The sequence below is a fragment of the Phasianus colchicus genome, chromosome 6 (assembly GCF_987193195.1).
Source record: "Phasianus colchicus chromosome 6, bPhaCol1.hap1.1, whole genome shotgun sequence".
Classification (NCBI taxonomy): Eukaryota; Metazoa; Chordata; class Aves; order Galliformes; family Phasianidae; genus Phasianus; species Phasianus colchicus.
Genome location: NC_143441.1, coordinates 7151159 through 7173414, shown reverse-complemented (window position 1 = coordinate 7173414; position 22256 = coordinate 7151159). Strand labels below are relative to the sequence as shown.

The 22256-nt window shown below is 47.7% G+C and overlaps 1 long non-coding RNA gene across 1 annotated transcript in view; it reads right to left on the bottom strand.

The window, feature by feature from the left end:
• The window catches only part of LOC149917400 (uncharacterized), a 41352-nt gene extending 20353 nt beyond the window's left edge, over positions 1-20999 (bottom strand). Inside the window, exons 1-3 of the long non-coding RNA XR_016467637.1 lie at positions 18161-20999; positions 17818-18015; positions 16667-17353 (exon numbers count right to left, since the gene is read on the bottom strand). This is a non-coding gene — a long non-coding RNA (uncharacterized LOC149917400). The remainder of the gene's footprint in view (positions 1-16666; positions 17354-17817; positions 18016-18160) is intronic.
• Positions 21000-22256: the final 1257 nt, after the last annotated feature.

Below are 22256 nucleotides of genomic sequence, written 5' to 3'. Positions count from 1 at the left end.
GAAGGCCTGGGTTTACAGCTAATAATATCACCTCCTATTAACCTGCTTGCTGTGCAGAAGAAGTTTTAGCAGAGAAATCTACCTTGTTGTAGGGCTTTCATCTGATGGCTTCTCTGCTGCATGCTGCAGCAGAAGATAAAAATAGGAAGGTGTGAGAGACATAATTAGCTCTGCTAACTTTTGCTGCCATCAGTCAATTAGGATGAGTAACGACTGCTTAATTCATTCAAAACAACATCTCTGAGAAAGGAAACTTTAAGCCTGATTAAGAATGAAAACTAAAAGGATAAGTGGACCATAATGCTTCTGATGCCCTCCAAGCCACCTGCATGGGATTTCAGCCAGCAGTGGAGCAGCCCTGTGCAACACCTGGTGATAGCTGCAGGGACCTCTGAAGCTTGGCTGTCTGTATGGAACCTTGCATTGAGAGCTGGATGGCAGATTAACACATGATCCATGTGTTAATCCAGCATGGGGAGATAGGAGCCCACTCTTCTCCTTGCCCCATGCCTCCATGCCAACCACTGCTTGTACTGTGTTTGCAAGGCAGCTGGGCTGGCTGAAGAAGCTTATAGGCAGCCACTGAGTGTTCCTAGTGATCTTACTAGCACTGCTGTGTTCCTAGTGATCTTACCTATTTTGGTAGGAGTTACAATGCTTTTGAGAATCCCAGCAGTGACTGTTTGGCAAGAGAAAGCTCCTCAAGTCTTATAAAATGCTTTCCTCTTTTCACCATCAAGTGCTGCAGGAATTAATTTGGGTAAGTGTCATTCTGGACAGAGCTCAGGCTGCAGTGGACAGATGGACAGCTGGATGCCACCAGAAAAAGGCACTGAAAAATTAATTCAGTTTTGCTCTGCATTGGACCATAGCCACTTAGAAATGCTGGAGGTGTTTTAATCCAACATGAGTAACATTCTCCACTTACAAAACAAATCCAGTCTCACACTACTTGGGAAAAAATGGAAAAAAAAAACCACCTTAAAACGCCTTAGGTATTTTCACAAATTATTTGGGGACTTTTTTTCATTTGAAAGGAGACACTCTTAAGAAGTGAGATGTGTGAAAAATTGAATCTTCTGTATCTAGCAGTAGGATTGATGGAAACCATGGAGAGAGCTTGCCAAATATGTGCATCCTATTCGATTTTCGGTTTGTTGCTAGCACAATTCAGAAATGGAAAGTGGGCAATTGCCATGGGTGCATTTGATAAACAGGACTTGTGGGATGTAAACTCAGAAAGTCCATTTATTTCTGAGATGTGCATCCTTGTTAGGCCATGTTGTAGCACAGGAGGGCTCTGGCTTGTGCAGTAATGGCCATGAAATATTAAGACATACCCAAACAAATATCAAACTGTCTCATTTTTTTCAGCTTTGGCTCTGGATTAGACACAGGCAGGAAAGCAAACCTGTTACCGACAGCAGAGTAAAACATCACTTTGGAATGCAGCCCCTTTGCTACTTTTTTAATGGATGTAGATCAGCCTTGAGATGATAGAGCTACCAGGCAGCTGTGGCTCTGAAGGTTGCTCTGGTCAATGCAACACTGACCAAAGAGACATTGGGTTGAATTTTTCCTTGATGGCCTTATCACCTGGCTGTAGCCCAGCCCTTGACATCTCAGCCTCTCTCCAGCCAGAAGGGAAATGCTGAGCCATGGCCAAAAAGCAAAACAAGGGAGGCAGACAGTTGTGGAAGGGCATTAAGGAAAAAATACATATCGTATATATATGCACACACTGTTACATAAAAGAGATTAAGCTGCTTCTTCTGTGGCTCTGAGCAGCCTGGTCTGGTGGTTGGCAACCCTGTCTATGGCAGGGGGTTGAAGCTAGATGATCTTTGGGGTCCTTTTCAACCTAGGTCATTCTATGATTCTATGATTCTTGATTAAAGGAGACCATGGCGTTCTCATATTTAACTGAAGTGCTCCTGCACTGCTTCAGTGACAAGGCATCACCAGGATTAGTCCTGTGATTGTTCCATGCTTTAGTACTACCTTCAGACAAAGGCATAAAGGCACCATCCAAGCCCCGCATCTGCTGGCCACCAAGACACAGCCCCAGCCCCTGCAAAACGTCCCTGTGATGCATCCTTTCCACAGGCAGGAATGTGTGAAAGCCAATTCTTTCCAGAATATACATACACCATATTAAAAAATACAAGTACAAAGCAGGGATTTTTCTTTTTTTTTTTTTTTTAACTCTTCCTCAAAGTCCAAACTTCTCTCCCACCCAGAAAAGCAGTACCTATACAGGATCGTATTGGTTTTAGTCAGTTCTCTTCCTTCCTGGTCTGCTTTCTGCAGACCTCATATACAAAGGCAGGACAGCAACAACAAGGGGCTTTAGCTGGATAATCTGCTTTTGCCCCCAGGGAAACTCCTGGAGGTTTAAGTTATTGTTTTCTTCTGCTTGGCTGGGGCCGTGGGTAAGTCCCTACATCCCAGGCAGTAACTAAATGATTGAATTTTTGAGCAGTTATTTAGCACTGGCTTGGGACTTCCCTGGTCTTTAATGGGGGCGGATGAAGTGAGCCCTGTCAAAATAACGTCCTAAACAGGTATTTTCCTCACAAAGTACATAATGCTATTAGAGACCTAATCTTCAGCATTTAGCCATAAACAGTCACAAGAGCTGAGTTTCTTCCATTGTGTATTCCATAGGGCATCATTCATCCCTGCTCCTATGCATTTTGTTTCCCTTACCTACGTTTCACTTTGCCCCCTGATTTTCACACAGCACCAGGGCAGCTATTTAGAGAATATTGGCTCTGTTAGGCTTCTAATTCACTGATGATATGGGCACTGACAAGCTTCCAATGCAGAAATCATTTGTTACTGGATGACATACACGTATATGGATACATTTTGTTAGTATCATTTATTATCTCTTAAAATATCTGTTTATCTCTGTGTCTGTAGGTGTATCTATATATAGTTCTCTGCATTTTTCTGCCTGCTTGGCACCTCCATCAGCCTCCTCTTAAAAGTAGCTCCAAAGCCCCCAAGCCTCTGACCTCCCACCCACGTCTTCTTCCTTTTCCCTTCACCTCTCCATCCTCATTCCCCAGTGTGTCACCCCTCCACCCCTCCCAGCCACCAGTCCCCTCAATACAGACCCTCAGCTGGACAGTCTGCACAAAGGCAGCTTTCTCATCCTGTGGCAGAGACGGTAGCCACAGATGAATGAGAAAATAAAGATAGCACTAACCAAACTCTACAACAACATAAGGAACAGTTTTGTATGTTTTTCAATCCTTATAGCATTAGAATGCCTCTCTGATTTTTTAATAAACCTCGCAGTTTATTAAAAATGGGTGAACTAAAGAAAAAGAATGACCTGCAGGCAGCGTTGAGTTGAAGCAGAGAGAGCCTGTGTCTCTTACAACCTCCCCTCTCGCTGATGCTGTGGGAAGGGCAGGCAGCAAAACTGCTCAGGTTCTGCCTGCCCTCCCCATCACTCCCCCCAGAGTGGCCAGCACAGCTCCCCAGGCACTACATGGCCAAGAGGAGGAGGGCAGAGGGCAGCCCAGCTGCTGGCAGCTAGAACTTGGTGAGCTGGAAATGCAGAACACCCTCCTTGGTGTTGTGTAACCAGAGCCAGCTGTGCGCTGGGACGGAGCTGGAGCACTTGATAGAGCAGATCTGGGTAAACATCCTCAACCATGCACTGGGAGGACTGGCATAGCTCAGCAGGGCGTTGAGGCATGCCCAGGGGCTATAATTAGTGGGTCACTCAGTGCCCTGGGCCGATGGTCCAAAGCAGCTGGTGTCTCCTGCTATAAGCAACAGAGAGGTTTTATTTCAGACAGGATCCATTCCCCAGACTGGGTATCCCAGGGGCTGGATGGCTTTGGGGTGCGTGCAGAGGTGGCTTCTCCCTTTGCTTAATCTACATGGGAGGATTTCAATTAGATCTGAAACACGATAAAGAAATAAAGAGGGGCAAATTCATCACATGACTCATTTTCCTGGAGTCAGCAGCATTACTCAAAGTGTCAATACTACCCTTTGTGCTTTTCTTAGTCGGGTTGTGAAATAGATAGAGCAACAAATAGCTGTTTTGACTGGAAATAGATTTCACCAGGGAAACGTTCACCAGTTTTAGTACCAGTATGACCCAGGACCACAGCAGCAGCAGTGTTGGCCGCAGAGCAAAGCGATGGCTGAGCAAATTCTTTTAGTGGTTTGCATAGCTGAGGCCCCAGATGGCCGCCACCACCCCTGAGCTATTAATAAGGACTGTTTCGGAACAAATGATCATTTTGCAAGCAAACAATACTATTTATTAGCATTATCATCATTAATCGCCAGCTGCAAGGTGTTTCAAATCCCTCTTGCATTGTGCTGCAGTGCAGATGTGTTCTGACCAAGAGAGGCAATGGTGCAAGGCAGGTTTATGAGTTGCCCCTCTGCACAGTCTTACCATTGGGAAAAGTCTTAAGGCACCTGTCTGCCTGCTTGGCTCTGTACCAGAACAACCTGCAGCAGCAATTAATTTTTCATTGCTCGTGATAAGAGTTAATGCTGTTCAATTATCCAGGTTAGCTCCCTCAGGCATTGCTGCTTTTCTTCTTACTGCATGCTGCAAATGGAGTTTGATAGCTCTGAGTGGCAGAGTCGGTCCCAGCTGAGCTGGGCTTCAGCCTACTTGTTGCTTTTTATAGGTTTGAGCTCTGGCAAAGTGATGTATTTTGCTTGCTGAATAAAACCACAATAAAAAATAAAAAGGGAAAGCAGGGAACAGCACCAGACCCATCGAGCACCCCGAGAGGGATCCCTGTTTCACAGCCACTCTGAAACTTTTGCTCCTTCACATAACAGAGCAACAGTGGGGTTGTTGTTGTTTATATGCTAGTGTTATCACTGACTTCTGTTCTCAATGAAATGTGTTCTCAGAAATGGTCTTTTGGCCTCTTAGCCCTCACCAGCATTAGGAGCTATCAGAAACAATAGGACAAAGACTAATTGTCAGCCCAGTTTTCCTCCCACCGTGGTTCTGCATCGGGTGTAATGTGCAAAGGGTAGAACCCAGCACTCACTGGGATGACAGCCACCATTTCCAACCCCATCCCAGGCACAGGGTGATGCTGCCCCAGGCACCCTGCTCCAAAATCCAGCTACAGGGAAAAGCAGAGCAACCACACAGTGCGAAGAGCTGCCTGACTGCTGGTGCTGCAGCATCTGTGAAGCCTTTTGTGGGTTTGGGGAGAAGCCAAAAGCAGGCTTATAATGGAAGTTCAGCCACAGCCTTCAGAATAGCTTGGCAGCTCTGGTCCTATAATAAAACCCAAAGCACACGTGAGTCTACAAAGCAGCACCGTGAGTTCTCTATTCCTGTCCGCAGTATTTTTAGTGGACAGGCTCATTTTTAGACGTTGTGGTTTTTTTTCTATTCTGATAGAAAGAGGTTGTCAAAACACGGACGCTGCTCGCAATGCAAGGAGCAGTTGGTCAATTCCTACAGACATCCCTGGCATTTCAAAACTATAAATGCTCAGCAATCACATTCTTGGCACTCTGCGAGATGCAGAAATGTGAAGCTGTTACCTATGACAAACATTTCTTCATTGAATCTATCACAGGACTGAAGTGAGGAAACCTAAACAGGAGGGAGAAAGTCAGAGTTTGTCATGCAGACAGCTTAAGGGAAAGGAATCCTAAGCCTTGAGCAAATGTTTGTTTTGCATTGTGGCAAAAAAAAAAAAAACAAAACAAAACAAAAAAAAACCAACCATTTGTTTCCTAAACACAGAGAGATTACAGCACGATCTGTGCTTCTGTTTAAAAATACTTTTCCTACTGTCTGGGCTGCAGTGTAAACAGGATGCACTGACATTTTGGCCCCGCTGAGCCATTTGCCATGGCAGGCACGCGCTCATGATTGTAAATCTGACCCTCCCCTCCAAAATAGATCCCACTGGCCATATGGAGCTGATGTTGTCTGCTCCAGGGGAACTGTGGGGACAGGAGCTCGATGGCTGCAGCTGGTGAGACTGAGGGCAGCAACCAGACCAGAGCTGGGGACATGAGGGCTTCCAGCCAGAGCTCACACACAGGTGCCTCCTTGTGCCTCTGGGTTAAATCCCTCTGTCCATCCCTGCTGGGCATGGAGCCTGTCTGATCCTCAGCTGGCTCATCCCAAAAATGTCGAGAAGAGACCAAAGTGTTCATCTTTGGCTGCTGTTCAGTATGAACTTCCAGGACTGCGAGAGAATGTCTCATTTGCTTAATTTTTCTCCATTAAAAGATATGTGACAGCGATCTTGCAAACCCCTTGGGCACAAGCACCGTCTTTGCTAGCAACAGGCAGCAGCTGAGACACTGGTGGCTTCCCAGAATAAATTTGAAATTTAAACAAAATGCTGCTGGTTCTGGACCCAATCTGCTGCCACTGCTCTGCACATTTGTCTCTCAAAAGTTGCCCCCATTTAATCTTCTCAGCAGACACGTGTGCAACCTACGAGAAGCCTCTGCTATTGTATTACCGATTTTCCACAAGCTGCTGGTGACAAGGGCACCTCCTGTAAGTGACACTGCCTCAGTGTCCGTCAGGAACAGCTACGATTTCCTTACAACAGGCCTTGTGCAGGGCAAGCATCTTCCCTGCAAACGCTGCTGCCAAAAGTCCACAGCAATAAAAATAGATTTTCCTCCTCTGTTTCCTGAGCTCTGGTCCAACACAGCAGGTGAAGACATGCTTGACTTTAGGATCACACTAAAACTAAGGGGATCCCAGCTTCTATAAGGCTTGTCCTGTCAGGGCCACCAGTCCAATATGGCAGCCTCTCTACAGATGGGAGTTCTTGGCTTACAAAGTTCCCAAAGAAGATTCCTTAGGGGAAAAAAAATGTTTCTTGGACTCTCCTTGACATCAAACACAACCTTATATGTTACGCCTGTGACTTGGGTCAACAAACATGTTCAAGAGCTTCTCCACTCCAAGATCTTATTCAGGTATGAGTTACATACAGATCAACAGAATCTGAGTCTGTTCCTGCGTCCCAAAGGGATGACACGAATAGCAAAAGGTGCCTTAGTAGGCACAGCCACAGCAAATTGAATTACCCATTATCCCACAAGCCTGTGTTCCTGCTGGGTTTCTTAAAATTGATGAACAAGTTTATTGTCTCCAATAATGGCGTCCAGTCAAGCTAAAACTGCGTAAAAAAAAAGGGTTCAGGGAAGCTTACTACACTCCACTGTCATCTCTTCAGTAAATAAAATTCCCAGAGAGCCAGCTGGGATTTTATGGAAAGCCATTTGCCAGTGATAAGTACCTGGGCTGTGAGAAAATATTTATTAGCATCTAACAACTATGAAGGCTAAGGATGAAAGTAATTGCTTAGAAAATGGATTCACAAAATGTAATAAAGGTACTTGTTTCAACTCAGTGAGCATAAACTGTCTCTTGAATGAACTATCATCTTCTATTTTGTGTACTTCTTCCTGGTTAATGAATGACCAACTATGCTTGTTTTTCAATATGTGGCTAACAACTATAAACACTACAGTCCCTTGAAGCAAATCTCAGTGTTTCAACCCAAAAATTGATGGGGAATGTAAAGCTACTGCTCATTTTCTTACAAATAGCTGGAGATCTTTTATAAAACACGTTTATCATTAAGATATTCCTGGTGCCTCCTCTCTGAAAGGCCGCGCTGTACTCCAGCATGCAGTGCTACGGCTGCATAAATATTTGCATAACAGATCTTTTGTTTTCTGCAGCTCAAGTCAGTGTGCAAAGATGGTCTGTAAAGTAAACATACATTTGCTAAAATGCAGCAGGTGCTGAAAGGTGAACAGGGAGAAAAGCCATAGAGCTTCCTAATCACTTCAAAGCTTGCCTAGCTACAAATATCCCAGCATCATAGAAAAGAGAAGTATCTGCTCCTGTACATCCTGATGAAGGCTAAGGAATGCCAGCTAGGATGGCAAGGATGCCTTAAATGGGGTGGCAGGTCAGGAGCAGCACTTGGAATTCTGCTGGCAGGTTTTGGTGAGCTGGCAGGTGCCAGAAATGTAAAATGAGAAGACAGCAGCAGCAGAGGGCAGGAATATTTGACCAAGGACTGTGTTTACCACTTCAAAACAAAATACAAGTAGGTAGGCCAGAACGGTACCTAAAAACATCATTTCTTTTCTATTAAGCTTTCACTTAGAACAAAGAGATGGAAAAATCACAACCTGGTTGGAACTGGCTTTATCTCAAGGAGGTGCTACAGCTGTAGAACCGTAGCCAAATTTCTCTCCTCAACCCAATGTGGAGTTCATTTGTGCATCACCTAGGAGTTGTACCACATCAGACGTTTGGGTTGAGGTCATCCCAATCCAACAAATGCAGAAGAGGAGTGCAGGGTCTGCACACTGATGGAAGCCCATCGTCACCTGAGGTTTTCCAGCCCTCCTGCTGACAAAGGAGTACTCAAAGATGTGCCCTAATCCCCTGAGGGAGGAAAGTAAGAGCCAGGCCTTTTTTGTAGCTTTTTCACACAGATTAAGATGGTTTTAAACCAGCCACATGATGTCTGGTGAAGGATGGACTGCCTCACGACTTTCAACACCAGGAATTGGCAAGGCAGCAAAGGCAAAGAAGTTGGCATCCAAACCTGCAAAATGAGTGCCTTTTCCCTTTCCCCCTCCCACTCTTTCCCTGCACCAGATGTCAGCTGGGACACATTGCAGTGCTGCCATCCTCCAAACGCCCTGCAGGGAAGGTCCTTGCCAGTTCTCCCCCAGCTGAGCCATCCATGCTGAGGAGACATCTGTTCTCCCAGCCCTCTGTCCTCCTCCTCACCCCTTTTCCACTTGCCTGCTTGTTTTGTGCTACAGGGGTGCCATGCAGAGCAGACAGATGAGGAGTGCATTAAAAAGGTTCAATGAAAAATCAAAGCAGGGAGAAATAGCTCCAGAGGAGCCTACCAACAGGGAAATATTTATCATTTCTGATTAAGTAAAACATGCCTTCCTGTCAGCTTCAAACAGACAGTTTCCTTCTTTCTCTTCCTTGCTCTAGACTTAAATCTGCTGGGTTGGTCTGCTCCCAACAGAGAAGGTTCCTTTGGAGCATCTCCATGTGAAACACACAGAAAAGTAACCAGCAGACTTATGATTATCAGAAAGGTCTGGGCTGAACAAGGAGCAATCTGCAACCCACAACTAAGGTGGTTTTAAAGAGGCAGTATTCCTCCAGGCTGCTTCCAGGAAAGTCAACTGGAGTTTCAGACCTGTCTCTGGGGTGTTCTGCACACAGGAGGGCAAAAAGAACCCTAGGAGTCAGAGAATTTATCCAATTACCTTTGCTGTATCCACAGACCAACTGCAGCACGAGACATTAAAGAACAATTAGATCACATGAAGCCAAGGAAAGGGGGAAAATATCCGTCTGAGCTCACCAAGCATGACACTGAGCAGGAGCCATGTTTAGGAGGAGCATCTCTCCATCAGTTATGGATGTGCTGGAGGAGGTAATACAACTTCACTCTTAGAGTAGCTTTTTGCCATGAGCTCAAGGACTTTGCAAGGGGTGACCTCCTGCCCTACATGAGCTCAGCTCCCACCTTGCAGGGAAACCACATGCAGGCAAAAAGGCCCTTCATTACACAGCAAGAGCAGATCGTGGTTATGGAGAGTTGCTCTGAGTAATGAGAGGAGGTAGCTTGGGTTAAATACAGTCCCCTTCACCTCCACTCCTGCATGCAATTGCTGATGGAGAGCAGCAAGGAGAAAGCAGAAGCAGAGAGACTGCAGGGGCTCTGGAGGGGAGCTTGTGCTGGTCACCATGCCTGCTGCCAGCCACATCTTGGGCCTCATTTTCAGAAGAGATCAGTGACTTAAGAGGATGCTTTTTTGGGGGTGCCCAGGTTGCAGAGAGTGCTTAATGTTTTGAAAAAGCAGGATCCTGGCAGGGTACCTCCAGTTGCTTGCCCAAATGAGCAAACCTGAACACTCTCTTACTTCATCACTGATGAGATCACAAGATCAGGTGAGGAGCCAACGCTCAGAAAACTGAAAACTGGTTGGGAAAACACATACAAAAACAGCAGCAGTGACCACTTTTCAAAACAGAGAGCACAGCTATGTGAAGAATACACTTCAATGTCAGCAAAGAAACTCAGGCAATTCCGTTAATTAAAAGCATCAGTGCACTGACCCACTATCCTGCTCATGTGACAGGCAACAGCTGTTCTTGCTTTAGAACACCAGCCAGCAGTGGGCCCCATCATGCAGAACACAGTACAGAGAGCCAGGAGACAAGAACTACTAACCTTTCATCACCAGCCCTCCTGCGTGCTTCTCCATCTGTGAAATGTGCCTCTCCTGTCCTGCAGCATCTCTGAGCTCTGCTGCTGCAGAGATACACAAGATCAGCAAATACAGAGGATAAGAGCAGTAATGGTGGTGACATAGGTTGGTCTTCCTTGCAAGTGGCTGATGCACTCCTAACATTGCTCAGGCAGGTAGTGCACAGTTTTTGAAATAAGGGCTCTTGAAACACAGGCTTGCAGTAGAACAGGCTTCCATCTCAGAACTTTAGGTTTAGAAGAGTCTTTGCTTCCCCATGTGATGTTTGCCAATCTAGTTCTTCAGAATCACCTCAGCTCAGAGAAAAACTTTGCAGACAGAACCAGCAGCCAGGCTCTTTGGGTCTGGCCTTCCCTGTGCCACTTTCTGCCTTCCACCAGCCTCTGACTCTCGTCCAGGACCAGTGGCAGCACTTCTCCAAAACTTCCTGCAGGGCTGAACTTTCCACAAACAAATGCTAAACAATGCTCTGGCCAGCCACCAGGCAGCACTTCTATCTCCTGAACAGCTCGTTTGTCATCCACAGCTGACCTGCTGACTCTGCTTCTGACCAAGAACACCAAGCTGACAGGGTTATTGCAAGAATATCAGGTCTCTGTTCACCACAGGGCCATCAGGCATGGATGAGGAGGGAAGCACAGCCCCTGTGAGTCCTGGGGCACTGCTGGTGGCCTGGGCAATCTCCTCCATGCTCCCAGCCTCAGCCCATGATGGGGAATGCACCAGCAGTTACAGACATCAGCCCTGGTTAATGTGGGCTGAAAGCACAACATGGGCTGAAAGCACAGGACTCTTGCTGCTGCCACTGCAGCCACCATGATCCCAGGTGCATTGTGACATTTGTTTATTTTTTATTTTTTTAATCATGTGGTTATTTCCTCTCTAATAGGTCACATGCAATGAAGCAGCACCTCAGGAATCCCCCTGCTTTACTGCTCTGCTGAAGTAGCAAATAGCACAGAGAGGTGCCAGCGACTCTGCTCATCAAAGGTGACTGTAATACCTTCTACGGAGACAGCTGAATCCTCTTCTCACACCACATACTGGCTTGCTTTGCCATAGGATTACACACAGGACACCCTCCCTCAGAAGGACTGTCCATGGGTTGGGATGTGCAGAGATGCTCCTGCTTGGGGACGGAGGTGAGCAGGCACACCCCAATGGCCAGGCTGGATGTGGCTCTGGGCAGCCTGGTCTGGTGGTTGGCAACCCTGCACATAGTAGGGGGTTGAAACTAGATGATCATTGTGGTCCTTTTCAATCCAGGCCATTCTGTGATTCTGTGTGATTCTGTTCCACCTTTCAATTACCTGCTGTTTGCCTCTCTTTACAGTATTTCAACACTTGAAAGAGGCTTTCAGTGAGAAGGCACTTGCAGCATCCTCAAAATTCTGTGCAGTGCTTTCCCTGGGGGCATCATTGTTTTCTTCCCTCCGTAGCCAGAGGCACTTCTTTCTGCCAATGAACAACTGCTGTGCTCCTATCAAAAGGAGTTTGGTTCAAGCAGCACAAGAAAAACTCATCAGTAGTCAGTTAAGGCTCTGATGGCAGAAACAACAGCTTGAGGCTGGTGGAGGTGATGGGTCTGATGGCCTTAATAGGATCAACACTTTTCTCAAAATGGTGTAGATTAGGCACTCCCCTCTGAGAAAGGCTGGCCTTGCTGTGAAGGTTGCCCCAGGAGTCAGGGGAGATATCAGGTTCATTGACTCATTGAGCAAACGAGGCTCAGCTAAGCCCACCTCACATCACCTGCAGTCAGCCAATGCCCTGATGGAGAGGTGAGCAGCAAGGCCAATGCTCACCCTGCAGCTCTCCTCCACTACTCCCAGCAGACTCAGACAAGCAACTCCTCCAAATGACATTACTGGAAACTGCTTAAACAAATGCAAAGTTCAGAACACGGCAAAGAACTCAACTCACTCGCAAAAAAATTACAAAACATCAGCGTTTGCCAAAAAACAAGTCTGCACAGCTCACTTGGGAGAAAGGGATGAAGATGCCAGAGGCTGAGGGGAGGACAGATGAGGAAGGATTCAGGTCCTTGCCTAGACAGGACTATTTGTTGGCTAGTTTTGTTATCCCTGCCCAGTGAGGAAGATGCAGGGTCACCCAGAGCTGCACACGCTGGTGGGGCAGAGAAGGCTGCGGTCAGCGGCCCCGCGGGTCTCGGCCTGGTGAGGCAATGTTTGGCTGCATTGGCCGCTCGGCTGGGTGGTCATCGACCTCAGCGTGGGGCTTTGAAGTCTCACATCCTCGTGTGGGTGGTAGCTTCTCACACAATGATCCCAAACAACTCAGGATAGGGAGAATCACTGAGGTAGGAAAGACCACTAAGGTCAACCATCAGCCCATCCCCACCATGCCCACTAATCACGTCCCTCAGTGCCACATCCACACGGTTTTTGCACATCTCCAGGGACAGTGACTCAACCACTTCCCTGGGCAGCCTGTTCCAATGCCTCACCACTCTTTCTGAGCATAAATTTCTCATGGTATGAAGACATGACAGTCTTCTACAATCTGCGCAGAGGAGAGAGACAAGGAGCACAGACAACAGTGCTGGTGCAGATGAATTTTACCCCAAAATCCCCCACTGAAGTTCAGGAACTCAGCCCCAATGGTTTGGAGGCAGAGCTGGAAATTAAAAGTCTGTCTTTTAGCCATGGAAAGAGAGTCTCAGATGAGGTGTGATTGAGATGGCAGGGTTTGCATTAGTAATGTCTGCCTGCTCCTGAGCGTCACCAGGGTGCTGGAGCAGCAGAGATATGGCCATTCCCCGCTCCCTTGGGTGTGTGTGCATCATTTTTGTTCATTTTCTTTTCAGAAGGACAAAAGGGAGGGCTAGCTGTATTGAAAGGAGGGGTCAGCCTCTGAGGAGCCAATCACACTGGCACAGAAGAAGTGGAGCAGGTCAGCAGCTCTGATTCCATGCCCTGAGAATCACCTACCCTTTGACATTCAAATTGCTGTACTGGAAGCTCTTCTTATAGTAGTGCATAAATAAACCTCCAAGAGATGGAAAGCCAGCAGTGGGTCAGCAGGAGTTACACAGCCACCTGGAGTCATCCAGTTTGGAGAAGACCTTCAAGATCAGCAAGTACAACCACCAACCAAGGCTCATCACTAAATTGTGTCCTTCAGCATCACACCCACATAGATAGAATCGTGGAATGATGTCAGCTGGGAGGGACCTTAAAGTCCCACAGTTCCAGCCCCTGACAGATAATCTCATGCCTTCCTGAGTTGAGTTGCACAGCAGCATGCATACAAGTACCCAGATCCACACACACCCTGGGTCAGGAGCACTGCCAAACCCAATTCAAGCAGCTCCTCAGTCAATCTACGTTCCTCTACACGGTTTGGTGCATTAAGCAACCATTCCCAAGGCTGCTTTCTGAACAATTATTTTTAGTCCCTCTCCCACCAGAAACCTTATTCTTTACAGCTGGCTGCAAGGATTTCCTGGAGAGCCATAAAGCATCTCACCACACAGCTCCTTCATGTAAAACTTTGCTTTTGGGGCTATATGGAACAAAGAGGAAAAGGAATGTTTTGGGGCTAAAACCTTTATTTTTTCCCTCCTTGCCCACATTTGAAAGGAATTATCTGCCATCCCTGCTCTAAAGGTGCCGGAAATCTCTCTTCTGAGGTCACCAGTGTAACAGCACCCTGGGTGTAACAGCATCAGGTCCCTATAGAAGCACAGCCCACAACCAGCAGCTGCTGGGGATCGTGTCCCTGCTGAAGGGGTCAGCAAGCACTCACAGCACCCAGAACAGTGCTGGGAGCTCCATGTCTGGGAATGAGATCAAGATCTTTTTGCTCAGCCCAGAGCAGCCATTTCCAGAACATGCAGAGCCCTTGCTTTGCTCTGTACAATAGAAGTGGTGCACAAAGCTTGGGAATGCCAGCCAGCCATCTTCTGCAACTGAGCAAATGGGCTAATTAAACAGGCCATTAAGTGGTAACGAAGATGCACGGACTGGAGAAGCATGACAGCCTCCCAGCAGGGCCCCAGGCATTACAAAATGGTGATTTCTTCTCCATGGTTGCCCAGAGGAAATCTCTGGGTAGCATCCCTGCTGCCGGAGACTGAGAGCCAGCCCATGCATTGGCCTGCTGCCCCTCATGGGCAGGTGGGGCTGACAGTTTGGGGTTATTTATGGCTGGCTGGAGAATTTGAGCTCTCCTTTAGGTCTGATTCAAGGACAGCCGTTGTTGGCCATGCTAAGCCCTACTGGATAAGTGTGGGTAGCTGGAGGACTGAAGTACCTCACAGTACTAAGCAGTTGCATGCTGGTCATGTTGATTGAGGGCAATCATCAGGAACGGATGGGACAAAGAAGTTCCCATAAACACCACTGATGGTTGCTATAATTAAGCAGGAAGGGTGCTGCTTCCTAATTTACAGTTCCTGTGATTTTCTGCCTGCCCGGCTCGCTGGGACGGAGCTTCCCACAGCAGCTGCTCCCTGCGGACAGACAGCTGATGATGTGTGGATGAGCACTTTAAGGTTATTTGGCTTCTCCCTCCCTTAGAAGTTAAGACATTGCAGGTCAGCACCACTGAAGCCCCCTACATTAAAGCCTACCTCCTAACCCACGTCCTCTGGGCAAGAGTTTCTCCTCTTGTCCATTTTGAATCAGGATCACCAACACCCAAACTGGGAACCCCCTCTGAAACCATGCTGAGGTTTCCAAGACACCCGTATCCTGCTGGATTTCAGCAGCAGCCTGGGCAGTTCTTGGCTTTGGGAAAGTTTGTAATGCTTCTACCCAAAACCTGGTGCAGCCTAAGATCTGGGTGCACACATGGCATCATTGCTAGGGGTCTCCTCACCCTTACTCACCGCTCCCCATCCTGTGACAGGCTGATGAAATATGGAGAAATGCCCCAATCTGGACTTGGGCATTTCTCTGGGGGCAGGGTGTAAAATGCAGTGAGGTGAATGGGGGTCCCTATTGTTGGCACCTTGGCCACCCTGGCTGGGATAAGAGAGCTTTTTCCCTGTGCAATGAGGCATCAGCCAGAGAAACAGGCACCAAAAACGACATTTTTATGAGTCTCCTTCTCCTGAGCCACCCTGCAGATGGTGGGCTTTGTATCTCCCATGTGGGAGTCAGCTGTGAAAAGCAGACCTGTAAAAGGTCAAAGGCAGGGAACCCCAGATACAGCCTGCTTCACTCGAAGGATACCCACTGCGTGCGTTACAGGTGAGGTTGGTGGCCTCACCAAGACAAGTCACTCATGAACTAGAGCTGCCAAGAACACAGAGTCCATCCTGCTGCATCCTTGACTCCAGCCCTGCTACATTTTGCGACTCAAACAATGGCCAGCCTATCTGAAAAGTTAATTCAACACTAATAACTCATCTTACCAGCACTTTCTGCAACTAGTTGCTTTGTGCTGGGCCTGAGGGAGCAATCTGCATCTGTATTATCCCAATAGTAGCAGCACAGGAGACAATGTGCGAGGCATCACCTCCACCCAAAGGATGGTGGCTTTGGTTAACGTGCAACACCCAGCAAAGATCCCACTATCTCCATAGGTAATGGGATTCACGAAGAAAGGAAGATGCAACAGAACTGCAAAATTCCCCCACACTGTAGGCACGTTCCAGTAGTCCCAAACCTATGTGCTGCCTTGGGCAGGTGCAGGGCTCCAACATGGGCCCTGGGTCAGGAATGATGTTGATCTTGCAGCCAGGATGTCCCATGTGGAGCTTCTGCACAGTGCTGACCCAGCCATGGCACTGCTCTGCATGGTTGTTCTCTGGGGTCAGAGCTCAGAGTCAGCCTAGTAAACAAACACTGATAAGGAGAGGAAGGGAAGGGCAGCGAGCGTGGGTTGAGGACAAAATGCAATATCAGTTATTCTGCAGATGAACATGATCTGAAGTGCCCATGCAGCCACACCTAGAGTCAGGCTCTCAAGGACTCAGCCATACACAGAGCTGGCCAAAACCCAGTGAGGAACAAGGCCTCCAGCAGCTCCCAGCACCACAAACCAAGCTTTCCCATCCCAACACCACCACCCTTCCTTGTGGCACTCCAGAGAAAAAGGAAACAATCCTTAGGGGCATGGTTAGGATTGCAGGATCAGTCCCACCCAGACAGCCCCTTTGCCTTGCTGAGCTGCAGGGACAGCCAACATGGGAAAGCAGCAGAGACAGCCTGCCCCAGCCCCCAGCCCCTGAATTAGGTCAGTGGAGCTGTAACATCTGGCAGCATCCTGCTGGAATTAGGCACAAAATCCCCCCTTATGCTTTTATGTAAATATGCCACGATGGGGCTGGTGGATGCAGATGTGCTGAACATCTGCACTGTCACCCCCTTGCAGCCTGAGCAGATCATACCTCAGCTCCTGCTGCCATCCTCTTCCTGCACCAAGCAGGCTCAGGGCCCCTGGTGCTGCCCAGCATCCAGCCCTTCTCATTTGTTTCCTCTTCTGCTTTTATAAAAATGCAGCAACACCTTCAGATGATCCCTGTGTGACACTTTGAGCTGCTCACACTACTCTGGGGCTTGGGGGAGAAACTGAAGCTGCCAATAGGAAGCAGCAGGTGTTGCACTCGAGCCTCTTGCTGTCACAGAATATTCAATTTTTACATAAACAGGAGCATTTATTTGTGTTCTTCTCCGTGCAGCTGTATTTTCACAGCTCCACATGGGGATTGTCCCCAGATAAAGGCCAGAAGACACCTTGGCTGGGTATATGTGGGAAGCAACAGGAATGCTGAGGCAAACAGAAAACCAACAGAAGAGTAAGGCGAATCCCACCCCAGAACGATGGTCACTGCAAGTGCTTATTGAGGAACAGAAAGGAGAAACGTCCTTGTTGCCAGCATCCATGCTGAGCAGTGATGCTTAAATCACGTTGTGACTCAGTAAACCGGCCTCCTCACTGCTATCCAATGTCATCTGCTGGGCTTTGAGATGGAGATGGTCGGCATCTACTGCTGAGCATTTGTCTTCACGGACAGAAATATTTCAGTGAGTGTTCTTCGCAGGAAATCATGGTCCTACATTTGCTATCTGCATAGCTACAGAGATGATCACAGAATCACAGAATCACCAAGGTTGGAAAAGACCTATAAGATCATCCAATCCAACCATCCACCTATCACCAATGGTTCTCGCTAAACCATATCCCTCAACACAACATCCAAATGTTTCTTGAACACCTCCAGGGAAGGGGACTCCACCACCTCCCTGGGAAGCCCATTTCAGTGCCTGACCACCCTTTCAGAGAAGTAGTATTTCCTAATATCCAGCCTGATCTTTCATCTACAACACCTCACAATCCAACTCAGTTACCTGGATGCTTCGTTCTCCACCACATGCTCAGTGCTTTGTTAGCTCCTGCGGTCCCAGAGGAGAGAGGGAGAAAGAAGTGCTCCCCAGCTTCCCTGCAGGATGTGTCAGCTATGGGAAACTATCTGCAATTTCCCAAATTCCCAAAAATCTGCTAAAATACAAACGTATGCATCAGCAAAAAACAACCTACCTTCTCCAGCCAGGGACTATGGCTTTAATTCAAGATACTTGCACACTGCGTTTCCAAATTTGCTTTGGAGCAAAGGCAAACTGATCCTACGAAATGCAGAGGCTGCAGGCAGAGCCTGGTGTTTCCTCAGCTGCAGGAGAGGAGAACCCCTCGGCGAACACGGGCAGAATCTCATAGACTGGAGGATGTTGCCACCTGCTGTTTAAAAGGAGGACGGGCTTGACTGATTTGCGGTAATTTCTGGGTTCGAGCAGCTGTGCAGCTGGAGCAGCCTGGTGGGTGCAGGAGCACCGCACATCCTAAGCACTCACACTGACTTTCTATGCCGTATCCCAGCTCTTACCACAGCTTCTCCTCCACTCCAGCTGGCAAACACCACCCGTGGGACCCTCCCTTCCCCCCTGCAGTTTTCTCCCTGTGATCAGAGCTGCAGTGTCACCAGCAAAGCCCCCTGAGAGCCCCTATGGCTGCTCAGGGCCACCTCTGCTCTGCTGCTCCTGGGACAGGGTGAGGGTCTGGGGATGATGGGAACCAGGCTGGGGTCCAACAGTGCATCTGATACAGAAGTATTTATTGGTTTTGTTTTTGAAGAGCTATAAAAAGCACTTAAATACAGCAGAAGCAGGTGGTGAACTGCTGCCCTGATTTGCAATTCAAAGAATGAGGTCATGGTATTAGAGCGTACACAAGTACGCACATTGGGCAGGATTTCAAACAAATAAACAAATAAACAGGGCCCATGTTTTGCTGACAGGTGGCTCGGCCCAAGGTAGAAGCAGCTCGTGCCACTGAAGGTGCAGCCAGGTGGGAGTGCTGTTCCTAATGGTGCAGTGCTGCTGGGAACCAACAACACCTGTGTGCAAGGGAGAGGGATGCTGGGGAGGGGAGAGCAGGGCTGCAGTGAGGATGGCTACACTGAATTGTTCCCACGTTTTAACAGCATCTCCTCCAGCACAAGTGAAGTTGAGATCAGCAGAGACCTCACAACTTTATCAGCATGGTGCAGGAAACCAGGGACAGCATGAAGCAGGAGCAGGGCTTGCTGTACTCACTGGGTTAAAACAAAGCAGGGAGCAAGCTGCACCTGGAGCAGGGCAGTTCTCACCTGGAAATGCACAGCCAGCCCCAGACAGTGCTGCCCTTGCAAGACAAGGACGCAGCCCACTAAGCAGAGCATCAGCTGCTACAAGCACAGGATGGGCTCTGTAACAGCTGAAGCCATGGCACTGGGCAAGAGATGATTCTGGGCCACCTCTCCCACACAAAGTGTTTGCTGCTGCTCGCAGGTCTCATGAGAAGCAGCAGCTTGGGAAGAAGCAATGCAGCAGCTTCCAAAAGGAACTGAATATTTTAATATCTACCTGGAAGCTTTTGGCAGCAGAAAACATCTCTTCTATCCATCTTGAAAAACCCTACAATCCTCCCCTTACGTTGCCACACAGCTGCTCTTTCCATCCCATTGGCTTCCATAGAGGCTACTGCTAGCTGACTGAGGAGGGAACTGGAGAAGCCAAGGGAATAACATGTTCTTAATAACGCAAAACCACAAGTTTGATCTTGATTTACACAGCCTGGCTATCTTAGTGAACACAGAAAGATGATCACCTGCATTAGGAAATTACCCTGGCAGCACAAAACACGTTGTGGCTGCCTCAGAACTCTCTGCATGACAGCACCGAGGTGATACATTACACAGAGATAAGAGAGCTCGAGTTGCACTCCCTGCCACGAGAAGGGATAAGATTTCTATTCTATTTGGCAATGTCTGCCAGCAATTTCTTACTGTACTGCTTGAAACAAGACATGATGGGAACAGATGTCGCTCCAAAATCATGAGGCGGTTACAGCCAGGGGGCGAGGAATCCCACTGCCATCCTCTGAAGAATATTTCTACCATTTCTATTAGAATATAGTTCACATTTCAGAAGAGGAACATTTGGGCTTAGCTGAAAGTCACACAACCTGCCAGGAGCGCCGGCTGCACATTGCCTTGGAGAAACAACCATGTGGTCGCAGGAAGGATGGGTGGGAAAAACCACAGTACAACACAGCATTTCACAAGTGCTTATTCCTCAAGGTGCGTGAGCAGCTCCTTTCAGGAGTGGCAACACAGCAGGTCTTCGTGATGGTTGGCCAATAAACCCAGCAGCCACTTGGCAGGACAGAGTATGGGGTGAAGCATGATTGGATTGTGGAGGAGGGAATAATTGCCTTTAGCGAGCCTTAAAAAGCATCAGGTTAGGAAAACTGAGATGCTGGCAATGGGGAAATGTAAGCTGTATCAAGAGAAGCTTGGATGCATGAAGGATACCCTGGCAGGAAACTTGAGATTTGCATGCAAAAGCCAGTCCTTGAGGGAAAGGCTGCCCTTAGCTTGGGCAGGTAACTGCCTGCCCTCACCACCCAGGGACAAGCAAAGCCCAACACCACTGTGCAAACTAGGAAGATGAGCCATTAATACACCAGCTGGCTCCACAGGCTCAGCTACACTTTCTGCTTATTCCCCAAGCATAAGCTGATAATCTCCCACCCCATTCTTGGTTTCCATGTTGATTTATTTGCACTGGTTTGTAGCTAAACCAGATCGAGGTGCATATTGAACCAGCAGGACAAAAACAACCTTCTTGTCAAACAAGTGCTTCTTCATGCTTATTCTGGATATTAAGATTGCCTCACTCCCTAGGACGCCAAATAGAGGGGTGGTGTTAGCATTGCCTAAGCATTTTGAGTGCATGTGTCACTGCTCAGGTGATGTAAGGTCATAACCTGAACTCCAGAGGCACAACACACAGCCTCTGAGTGACTACAAAGGGCACCAACTGGTCAGTGACCACCTAATGGAAAACTGCTGTGAAACTGAAACCTGTAACACTGCTACATCTGAACTCAACAGCTGTGCTTTTTGCTGGAAGCAGGAATGTCAGCAACCAGATCCTCGGGATGTTGAAGCAGAACTCTGAGTAGGCAAGATAAGCAACCCAATGAGATTCATACCACAGCAGGAAAAAAAAGCCCTACATTTGTGGTCTATACATATATACACACATGCTTCTTCCTATCTCTCTCTATACAAAGTAAATGTAAAAACAGAAATGTGTGGGCTAATGCAGCAGCTGACACGGCAGCCTGCTTGCAGTGCCATGCACAACAGGACTGACCACAACTTTCCCATCCTCCCAACCTGCTTTACACGTTCAAAACTGAATTGAGATCTTCTTAAAACAGAAGTAGTAGCACTGCTAGCCTTATGACTGCCTGAAGACTGCATTACTCTAAAACAATTAGCGTGGACAAAAGAGCCAGCTGAAGTACAGAACTGCTCCTAAACACCTCATGCTGTGCCTCACCTGTGTGGGAGGCATTTAATGGCACCTGGTAAGGGATGGAAGAGACATACAGCGTGAGCCAGTGATACCTGGGTGCAGTAAGCTGCTGACCAACTGTGATCAAAACGCTACAGCATATTTATGTGCCCTCATACGGAAAGCCTAACCAGAGCATAACCTCATTTCTGATTATCCCAAATTTGTATGGGGGAGGAGTAAGGTGGGGACAAAGAGAACAGGTGTGATTAAAATGGTTTGCTGGTACGTTAAACCTCTGCTTCAGAGCAACTGAGAATGGTAAAGCAGAACTGTTTCCACAGAAAGTATGCCCAGAGTTTTGACCAGTTCTTAAAGCCATTCAGAATGTCAACTTCTTTTCCAGGCCGTAGCTTTTGCCTGTTCTCTACATTACCCAATTTCTTGAATTCCACCAGAGCCCAGTGGGGCAGGCACAGGAGCATTCTCTGTGAGATAGTAGAAGATGAGGGAATTTTGCAGTTCTGTTTATTTCAAAGCAAAATCTATGTCCGTTCAGTGATAATCACAGTCTTTTCTCTGAAAAGAGAGGGGCGATGTATTTAAATTAGTCACAAGGAGTCTCTTACACAGACCACTGAAAAGCTCTTCAGTGGGAAGCAAAGTGAATGAATGACATTTCTGATACGAGTATCTCACGTGTAAGAAAGTATGGTAGCAGGAGTAATACAGTCTGCAAAAATGAGCTTTTCTTCAGTGTTTTGCAGGCAAATCAAAGACAGAAGTCCCCAGCAGTTTAAGAAGTTAGCTGTTCTTTAAACACAAGTTCCCAGCTACTGCTTTTACTAAAATGGACTCAATTCACTTAAACAAAAGGAAAGAAAAAAAAGAAACAAATGCTTGCCAATGAACCTAACAGAAGTCCCTGAAGAGGTGCACATGTGGTACAGCAGCCTTGCCAAATGCACATAAAAGCTGCTGGGAGGCATAGCAGAGATGCTGCAGAGCTGAGAACCCCTGGATCCTAGGCAGGTCGGTCGCAGCAGGAGTGCACAGACAGCTGCTGCCCTCTCCTGGGCAAGAGGATTCTTCTTTCACCAACACAACCTGCTGCTGACTTAAATGAGATGCACAGAC